Consider the following 10,185-nt stretch of genomic DNA (forward strand, 5'->3'; position numbering starts at 1 on the left):
CCAGCTAGCTCATAGTGTGGATCTTTGTACATCTCAACAAGCTTTTTATTCCTTACTGCTGTCTGTTAGAATCCAATAAAGAAGGTTATTTATAAAAGCAATACAGTCAGGTAAACAGACTCCTTCAAAATCTTTCTTACAACAAGTGGTTGAATTGAGGTGGGTTCCAAGCTGGATTGATGTTTAACTTGGGATACTAAGAAAATACTTCCTCTGTTTAGCTAAAGCAAACAAATCAAGAGAGGAGGGACCTTTTAAATATGATTGCACTCCAGCTGCAACCAATACTGATTTTTTTTTTTTCTTTTACAGATGTATTTCCAACTGATGGCCAGTCTGGTATGTATTAATTAAAAATGGAATTCTTCAAACCTCCCTCTCCCATGCCTTCCCTGCACTTCTCTTTCTGCAGAGTCAGCACTAACCAGATTTAGAAGATGGTACATGAATATGGAACAGATATTAATTTAAGAAAACAAAAAAACCCGAACCAAAAAAAAAAACTTCTCAAAAAAAACAAGAGAGACAAAAAAGGCCACTTTAATATTTGGCCATTCCTGTATGGCAGTGACTTGTTTTATGCTTTCACGTAGTGATGACTACAACTGCAGGAAGGTTACTTTCCTCCCATCTGTTGTAGCATGGCAGATTTGTGTGCCCAGGGTAAAAGAGTTCCGGAGCTTGTAGGTCCTGATCATCACAGGTAACTGAAAGCATTGATGTGTCAAGATGCAAATGTAACTCAGAATTGCTGCTGTTAGTCTGTATCTTAGCTGTATACAGCTTGATGTGTCCATGAACCTGAAGATGTATATTAGAATTTGTAATACTTTGAAAAGATGCAGACTTGGTTTGTTTAGTCTGTGTGTTGCTGCTGAGTATCACTGTCAGTGACAACCGAGATACACACTACATCACCATCAGTGCAAGAGCAATGAAAACTTCCTGGCTGCAGTAATGCGTGCAGCCTTGCTAGGACCAACCCTGCAGAAACGGATTGGGGTCCTAGAGAGGGAGGGGAGGCTACTCTGCATGTAGGTCCCAAATCAGGAAGGGGATGTAGTTTTTAAAAGCAGGTAGCAATGATCTCAATTCTTGCCTTTCCCAAACTGCCGGGAGCTCTTCATCCAGGTTGGTGGTGTTGAAGTGCCAAGACTGAAGGAAAGGTTTATGTTTTACCCAGTGATACCAAAACCAGTCAGTAAGATCCTGTTGTCTCAGAGTTGTAGCACCTCGTGGAGGTGTCCTGTTACAAAGGCACTGGGAATGGGGGTCAGTGCCTGGCTTGGCCTTGTGCAACCTCAGACACGTCACTATGTCCATCTCCTACCTCCATCTTTGGCTTTGCATGGGATCACATTGCCCCAGTTCACATGATGGTGCAAGGACAAATAGCTGCTGATTGTGGAGGCATTGCGTGATCAGGATTTGGAAGTATGGAAATCAGGTCCATTGTCTTAAATGTGATCTCAGTAAAAATAACTCACTGGTTTTGAGCGATCTAGTGTAACATTGGAGACAGTGTAATTTGACTTCATGAACTGAATGGGGTGCTGGAATTGTGCGTGTGTATGTGTTTCCAGAGCTCTAGCTAGCTAATGAGGCTATGGTATATAATTAGATCGACTGGAGCATTGCAGAAGACGCGTCTATAGGTGTTAGAGAAGTAACCCAAGTAGTAACCCAACCCATTTGTAGGTCTTTCATGATTTTCTTGCTTTCAGAACATGTGTGAGCAAAATACTGACTGGTTTTGAAGGAGTACAGGTATATTCCCATCTGTTGAGTTCATAAGGGGCTTTCTCCACCCTGCTGAAGTTCTGCCTTCATTGAGTGTTGCGTTTTGTCTGCCTGTGTTGCAGACTCAGAGATGTCCTTTTGGTTGGCACAACTCTATCCTCTGCTCTCCAGCTGGTTGGGGACCTTCGCAGCTGCCTCCAGGGTGGGGCATGAGTGTGTATCTGCAGCAAGATGATAGCATTTCAGTGAGTGCATGTTACATGTCAATAGTATTGCAGAAAATGTTACCTACAGAGCTTGGGTTTTGGGTCTTTTTACAATCCTATATTTTTAAGGAGATAAGTGAAAGTTTAAACAGGATTCCTCTCAATGTTAGCTGCACAGGACATTGCATAGTCCTTTCTCATGCCTTCTCCAGAAAAGCTTTAACGCTGGTGCCATGCTTTTTTTTTCCCATGCACTAAGCTTATCTGGAAGCCCTGATATCTCAAAACACAGTGAAGTGTGAAGGCAGGGTAGCACTGCTGGTGTGGGGGCAGTGGGCTTGTCTTGGAGCATGCCTGCTCCAAGCATCAGCGTTGTGCACTCCTGAGGCTGTGGGGTTTGACTCCCTCACCTCCCTTTCATTGCTGAGGTTGTTTAACGAGTTAATTTGCTCAAGTTTGTTACTGCAAGTCACCAGGACTCCCATATCTATGTCAGTGCCTATTTTTTAAGGTTACTCTTGTAAGGCCAGGTGGATCTGTATGGCTGCTTTCTGTGGATGGAAAAGTCTGTTGTTCTTCTGCCCAAGGAAGCAGTTAGCATAGTGACGGAGGACGCTGAGTTGCGGTAACAGAGTTGGGACTTGCATAGGTGGGGAGCCTGAGCCAAAAATCAGCCATTTTGTAGGCACAGTAGCTGTAGCGTGCCCCAAAGCATGTTCCTGCTTGTTAGCATATGGATGCTGGAGGCGTTCTGCCCTCAGCCTGGTGTCATATGCAAGTGCTATGGAGGTGGAAGGGCAGCAGTGTTTGCGTCCCGGTTACCTAACAGCATTTGGAAATAAAGCCGTTCTCGGAGAGAGGTGACGGACTTTCCTTCTGTCTAGCGCAGCAGTTCCTTGGTCCTTTCCTCTTCCCACATTCAGCAACTAGGATTTGGCAGCTGTGAGATGCTTTTCAGAAGAAGCCACTTTGAACCTTGTGATGTGGAGTTCAAGTCAAAAGCCGAGAGGCTTCAACAGCCTTGAGAGATGCGGTGCTGGGCTTGGCAGTTTGGTGGCAGAGCAGAGGGATGGATTCTCATCCTCTCCGTTCCTGCTGTTAGAGGAAGGCTGTGAGGGCATGTCTCCACCTGGACTTCTGGACATGTTGGCCGGGAACACCTAACCTCTCTGAGAGGCTGGTGATGCTGTGCACGTCCCAGGAGCTGTTGCTGCATGGGGTGGTGAAGTTCGCTGTCTACTATTTAAGGAAATGCTTTTGCTTTAAATGGATTTCCTGCTAGCTTTGTGTGCTGTTCCTGGTTCCAGTTGGTCAGGAGGTGCCCTCCTGGCGTGGTGCACCGCAGCCAGCTCTCCTCAGTGGTGGAGGATACTGGCCTTTTTAGTCTCGCCTCTTAAGGGGCTGCCTCTGGGTGATTTAAATGCTTTTCTCTGTACGTCTGTAATACTGGTGTGCCCTTGCTGAAATGCAGAGACCAGAGCTGACTGCAGGGTGCAGTTGTGGATGCATTGGTGTTCAACACAGCAGCAAGTGATCTTCTGTCTTGGTCTTGCTGTTCCTGATGATTTTTTTTTTTTCAAATCTTTTGCTGCACCCTGAGCTGATCATTTTGGAGAATTGTCAGCAGTGGCTGAGATATCTTTCTTGAGTTATAAATGCCACTTTGAATTGAATGCTATGAAGTTCTTCATAAAGAGATGTGGGAGATGCTCTCACTGCAAGGAAGCAGGTTTTAATCCTTTATAAAGAAAAGGTTGGGAGACTGGCCTTCAAATAGGAAAGTGCTGTGTTGCACTCTTTTGTACCTAGCTGTTGCCAATTCCTTTAGGAAGGCTTACTCAGATTAGGGTGTTTTTACACTTTTGTGGTGTGTATTGAGACGGGGAAGGCAGCCACCTGTAGCACTGGAATTACCTGGATTGGAGAGTGTGGTTTATGCAGCAGGATCCATGTGATTGTGCACCCAGGAAGGAAGTTGGCAGTACTTGTTATATCAAAGTTACTTAGAAAAAATCCTCAATTTCACTACTATTGGCTTAAGGTGAGGGGCATAAGTGAGGATGTAAATCAGGTTGGCTGAGGTACAATAATCTTTCAGTAGCAAAAAGGGAGCCTTTCTGCCTGCTCTCACAGGTTGCAAGAATATTTGTCTGCCTTGTTGGTGTTGCGGTTTTAATGTTCTGGATTTGCACAGGGATGGGGGCTTCCCCCCACGGCTTAGTTTAATACAGCTGGTTATGGGACTGTAGGATTCTTCAGCTCATTTCTGGATATACCCTGCTTAGTGGGTGACCTAGATCTGGCCTCCCTATGTTCGTGGGAGTGTTTGTTGCACCTGGTTCTACCACCGAATCACTATTGCTTTCCTCCCACCCCAAGAGATGGGGCTGGATTTCTGCGTGGTGGTGGCTTTGTCTTCCTTGGTCTTCCTGCTGCTCAGTGTCCTTTTGTTATACACAGGTCTGTAGCTGGCCCAGTGTAGGTTTTGAGCACGAGGTCTAGTGCTAGTTTTGCGAGTGGCTACTGCACAGGGGGTACACTGGTCCTGCAGACATCCCTCTGCAGAAGTAGCCCAAGTTGGGTACAGGAATCACAGTGGGGAGGAACTAAGAATGATGTTATTTAAATTACTTCATGGTGTCCTTTCTAGAAACCCAGTCTCTGGCTTTATTCTTTAAGACGCCAGGTTTTCTAGAGGCGTGTTTTGTGCAGTTTGCACCTTTGCCTTTTACGACCCCTTGCCCCCTCCACTGGCAAGGGCGGTGGGAGCTGCGCAGACCCCTCCTAGACAGTGCAAACACTGGAGCTGGAGGGTCTCGCAGCAGGCGCTTGGCGCTCTGTTCCTGTCTCTTCGTTGTTAAATATCTATAGTGAGATGTACCAGATGCTTCCCAGGAAGGGTTTTTTCAGCTTCCAAGTCCCCAGATGCAGCTGCAGAAGAGGCTGACGGTCATTAAAGGGATCATGTCAGTGTGATGCCCTGGCTTCGGCAGCAACGTGGTGACCTCTTCTTCCTCATGCTATGGGCACCGCTGGTTGTGCTGTCTCATCGGCCACAGTGGGATGCGGGTGGAGAGCACCCCTCTGCTGATGACGAGATTAATGATATCTGGTCCTCAGGCTTTTTTTTTCTTCTCCATTTGAAGCTCTTCCACTGCAGTGGGAGGGGGAGTGGGTGATGCTCTTGGCTTTTGTTGCTGCATACCTTTTTTTTTTTTCCTGGGACCTTCTCCCCACAGCAGTGGCCCATGTGTGTGGCCACTGCATGGCTGCCTTTGCTCCCTCTCCGTTCTTGGCATGGCCATGTCTGTCTTGTCTTGTTCGCCTAGCTGCTCTGCAGAGAGAGGGCTGGGCTGATCCAGGTAAGCCCGTTGCCAGCTCTGAGCATCACCAGCCCTGGGCATGCAGAGGCCAGCAGCCAGAGCATCGTTGCTGAATGCCACCCCTGTGCTGGTCACGCTGATCAGGATCCCAGTGTGCCTCCTGCTTTCCAGATAAGGTCCAGGACCTTGGGCTGGGCCCCGTTTGTTGCTCTTGGAGCTTATCAGCTTTTGCTGCAGACAAGGTGACCCACTGTGCAGCACTGAGGATGGAGAGGGAAAGTCCCCTCAGCCTGGGCTGCACTCCGGTCTGGCCCTCCTGGGACAGCCAGTGCATGCGCATGCAAACTGGGCTTACTCCAGTGCCGGGCGTCCCTATCTCGATGTTACAACTGCTGGCTGGATGAGGGACTTCCTGGGTGCCATGGAGGTAGGATCTCTGGAGGTGGCAGGTCAGCTTCTCCAAGGGGGGGCCAGGGACGGGCAGGCTCGCTAGGTCATCGTTTTTCCAACTAAATATAGTTGCCAGAGCTTTCATAAGGCTGGGATTTTTGCATCACGTGACTGTCTTATCCCTCCCGGCCGGTAGTCGGTCAGGGTAGGGGATCGTGTGTCTGAATGGGTAATAATTAACTGTTAACTAGCTTTTCATTAGAGCCTGGCAGAACAGGCAGAGCCGTGCAGCAGAAGTAAGCAGGAGTGGAGGAAACTGCTCCTGGTCCCTCCTGGAGGGTGGACACCCCCCTTTAATTTGCAAATCAGTTGCCCCCAAAGGTGAGTGGGTTGGGTGTGTTTTTTGCTGTGTTTTATAAGGAGTTGTGAGTCTTGCCATGCCTTGTGTGTCTGTCCTTGCTGTCCTTCCTGCTCATGTCACCTCTCCTTTTCCCCCACCACTGATTTTTATTTTTTTAGGTCATGAACTATCAGCTGGTTTCCAGGCTGGCTTGGAGGAGAGCCTGACCCCGTGGCTCCTCCACAATTTGGCCTGCCTGCATGCCTCCGGCCCCTGCAGCCTTGCCCCAGGCACCCTCCTCTGCCAGCACTGAGGTGTCCTTGCTGCTTCTCGCTGCCCTGAGCAGCAGCTGGATAAATTCATGCCTTTTCTCAGGGGCCCCATCCTGCTTATGACGGACTGACGCAGTGTTTGCCTGGGAGCACCACCGGCTTTTCCAGACCTTCTCCCTGAACCATTTAACCTGACAGAGTGTTTGCCGGTGTCCTTGGAGGCTGAGGCTCTTCTCATCTCATGATGGCAGAGGAATTGCTGGCTAAATGCTCTGCTGGCTGGAGACTTGTCTGCACTGGACACCTGGGTCAGGCACTGGTGCTGCAGTAGCCTCTTCTGCTGGGGTGATGGGTGACTTTCTCCCTGCTTAGGGAGAGCAGGGTGAATCAGCAACTGTGGGCGCCTGAGCCAACCCAGCTCCCTCATTTTGACAGTCTCTAGAGTCTGGTCAGCTGGTTGACCTTGGCTATGTCCCCAGTGTGATGCCTCCTGCGGTCTGGGAACCACTGGTTTCCCAGCAAAGACCCCTTAGTTTAGAGCTCTGTTTTCCTTAGAAAACTGGGGGGGATTCCTGTGCTGTCTCATTGTGCATGAGCCTGGCATGTTGGGGATCAGTGTGGTGGTGTGAGCGTGGATCATGTGTCAAATTTCCTAGAAAACCTCTTCGGGGAAGAGTGTTGCTTGAAAAGGTGGTGGAAGGATGTCACTTGCCCTTGAGAGAGTTCATTTGCTACCCTTAATAGTAGCCATCTGTGCCAGGAAGAATCCATGGTGTCTTTGCTGATGCTGGACGTTAGAAACGCCTGTTGGTATTTGTTAGCCCACTCGTTCTGGAGTGTAGCTTGGCCACAGGTTGAAGCATTTCAGTCTTGGACTGGGAAGCTGCAGGGAGGATTGTTAGGCATCTTTGGTAAGTCCAGACCCTTCCTGTCTCTCATCTGCCCTGGAGATAAAAGTCAGACCCTGCAGGTAACTTGTGCTTGCAGAGCGTGTAACAGTTACGTGCATTTAAAAAGCAATACTAGTCATCAGCTCCCTGTGACCAGGGCGGTGTTAGATCTGGTGCCCCTGCTTGTTCTGAAGGTCTCTGCAGGTCTGTGCCACCTGTAGGGTGCTGTCAGCAGAGAGACAGGCTCTGCAAGTGCCTTGGGCTGCTTTATCCCCTCCCTGCTCGGGAGCTGTCTTGGGAGCATCAGCTGAGGGATGTGAGGGCTTGAAGATGTGGGGACATGACTCAGGTGCCCACACTCCCAGCCTGGGACGGCGCTGCCCCGGCACACTGTATGGAACCTGCCTATACCCCTGGCCTCTCTCCCTGCACTTTTCCAGGGCAAACTCCCGAGCTCTCGGCGCCTGCCTAGGACACCCAGGTGGGAGTGTTCTCATGCTCCCTGTGGAGCTGTCAGATGCCCTTTTTGAAGTTATTTTTAGCAAGTGATCTTTGCAGCAGTTGCAGAGCTTACATTGCAGAGAAAGTGTAGGCAGCTCTCTGCTTCCTTTGCTGTTACAGTAGGGCTTGTAAGGTGGAGCTGTCTGCCGGGAGCTGCAGAAAATTGCTTGAGAAGGCTTTGAGCCACAGTGCCTGCAGCTTGCCTCTTGCTCCTGCTGAACAGGCTTCCCACATGCTTTACCAGCCTGAATCCTGCTCAGCCATGCAGCTTAAGGATTCGGTCTTTTGCTTCCTCTTGACTTTGCCCATTCTACTGAAGTTTTTTCTTGTGTGTGCAGGAAACTTCTGATACTGTAGAGGTGTTGCAAGTATCCCTCTTATCTCTGTAAACAAGGCCAGATGCTGTGCTGCCAGCTGGGAGCTGTGAGACCGTATGCTGCAAGCGGTGGGGCCAACTGTGGTTCTCTGCAGTCCCCAGGAGCAGGGGGGAAACCCCTGTTGTGGAGATGCCGATTCCTTTATGGTGGAAGATGTCATTGTGCTAACATCTCATTTTAAAACTGTTGGAGAACTCCACCCGGTGCTCCCTTGATTTCCCTCTCCATGCATGTGCCTCCAGCTACAACTGTGATTTGGCAGGAGGTAGAGCTGTAAAACGCTGCAAACCTAGAAGAGGTGCAGTCTGCGTGCCCAGTTTGCCCTGACCCTTGCTGGCTTTGTGTACCTTATGATGTTTTCAGCAAAACGTGAGCATGCCAAGCAGTCAGTGCTATAAATCTCAGGTTTTTCAGCTCATGTGTGGAGCTGCAGAGACAAGTGTTTCCTACCTCAGTCTGGCATTAGCTCTGACACATGGCTGAGGTCAGTACTGGGAGCAGCTCCCTGGGAGGCAGGCAGAGGTGGAAGCTGCTACTTGGTCTCTGGGGGTATCTGCACATTGCTCTGCACATAGGGGTGCTATCAAATAGCTCCCTGGGCAGCCTGAGGTCACCTCCCATCTGCCCATGCTTCCCAGCCCTTTACAATAAGGGCGTGTTGCCCACCGCTGCTGTCTCACTGATGAAGAAATGTGTGCATCAGCCATGTGAGGTGGGCAGAAAGCATTTGCCTGTCCCTCAAGGCTTCTCTGCCCATAACTTCAGGGGTCCCTCCGTGGGACAGACTCTCAACAAGAAAAACCTTCAGCTCTGTCTGCAGCAGGTGGGATGCTGGTGGGAGGAGGAGGGCTGTTGGCTTGCAGGTCACATCTGGCCTGCAGGTCTGATCCCACAAATGTCTCTGGAGAAGGTGTGGTGGGCATGAAGCTCACCAGCTGTGTACTGTGATGGCTCAGTCAGGCTCATGCTCCAGGTCATGGAGTTTGAGTGCATGGGCAGTGATGAGTGGCCTCTGAATCGATGTCTTGTGGCGGCTGCTGTGCAGATCAGGCCACTCTGAGGGGAGAGCTTGCTTGAGGCCTGGAGGAAGGACGGGGACAGGGTTGGTGCTCTGAGTTTCCCATGTTTGCAAGGTGGGGATACACCTCGGCTTGTTCTCTGTTGGCTCCCTAGGTGGTCTTTGGGGCCAGCAAGGGGATTCTTGCAGCCACAGTAAGGTCCTGGCAGGCTCGGCTGTGGCTAGCTGCCTGCTAGGTCCCTCCTTCTTACTGGAGTTGCTTTGCAGGTTGGTGCTGTCCCACCACCTCTGTCCTGTGTTATACCCCAGGAGGCACTCTCCTGCCATCCTGGAAAGACTGAAGGAGCTAGCTGTCTCCAGGGGAAACAACTAATCCTCAGGCTGATTTTTCTCTGCCTGGACAATGAGTGTATAAACAAGTAGTATGAGTGAGTAGCAGTCCTCTTTGGTGTAAGCTGTCTAATAATCTCTGTCTTCACTCTTCTCAGAAGTTGTCATATCTGGGTGTCTGTTGGTTTCTCAGGATGTTAATGCAATACCTTTTCCTTGCCATGTCATTTTGACTGGAGCACTGTTCCCCCTCTCACTTGCAACCTGTCCAGACCTCCAGGCTGTTCGGGGCTCAGCTTACCCTAGAGCAAGTGCAGCTTGGGCATTCTCATCTAGAGGCCTTGAAGAAGCATTGCCAGAGCAGATGTCCTGTTGCATTGGTTGTGAGTTGTGGTTCTCATGTGCGCAAGGACTGTCCCATGGAGTGCAGGAGGGAGGGAGTGTTGTTTGGAGACTGTCGAGTAGTGAAGTGGATCCCGTTGGACTGCTGGGCCTGCGGCTGGCTGTCCCGCATGGCACCCTCTGGCTCCTGCCAGGGCTCTGGGGAACTGGGGATACCAGTTTGGCTCTTCCAGCCCCAGCAGGACCAGCATGGAGCATGCGCCCCTACCTCTGCAGCACAAAGTCCAGGCTCTTGGCTTCAAAACCACCTTCATCAGCAGTTTCTCCTAGGTGCCAGGCTGTGGGCTGGAGAGGCTCAGGGGCAGGCCGGCTCTTTTCTGTTGACTTGGCTGCTGGGGAAGGAGGGGTGTGCTGTGTCAGGGAGGGACCGTGTGCTGGAGCTGAGAACTCTGCATT

The 10,185-nt window shown here is 50.3% G+C and overlaps 1 protein-coding gene across 1 annotated transcript in view; it reads left to right on the top strand.

The window, feature by feature from the left end:
- The first annotated feature begins 313 nt into the window (after positions 1 to 313).
- Positions 314 to 10,185, top strand: part of LARP1 (La ribonucleoprotein domain family, member 1) — a 26,210-nt gene continuing 16,338 nt past the window's right edge. Inside the window, exon 1 of the mRNA XM_010284025.1 lies at positions 314 to 339. The gene's annotated coding sequence lies outside the window, so the exon portion shown is untranslated. The remainder of the gene's footprint in view (positions 340 to 10,185) is intronic.

Source organism: Phaethon lepturus, unplaced genomic scaffold, assembly GCF_000687285.1.
Source record: "Phaethon lepturus isolate BGI_N335 unplaced genomic scaffold, ASM68728v1 scaffold9973, whole genome shotgun sequence".
Taxonomy (NCBI): domain Eukaryota; kingdom Metazoa; phylum Chordata; class Aves; order Phaethontiformes; family Phaethontidae; genus Phaethon; species Phaethon lepturus.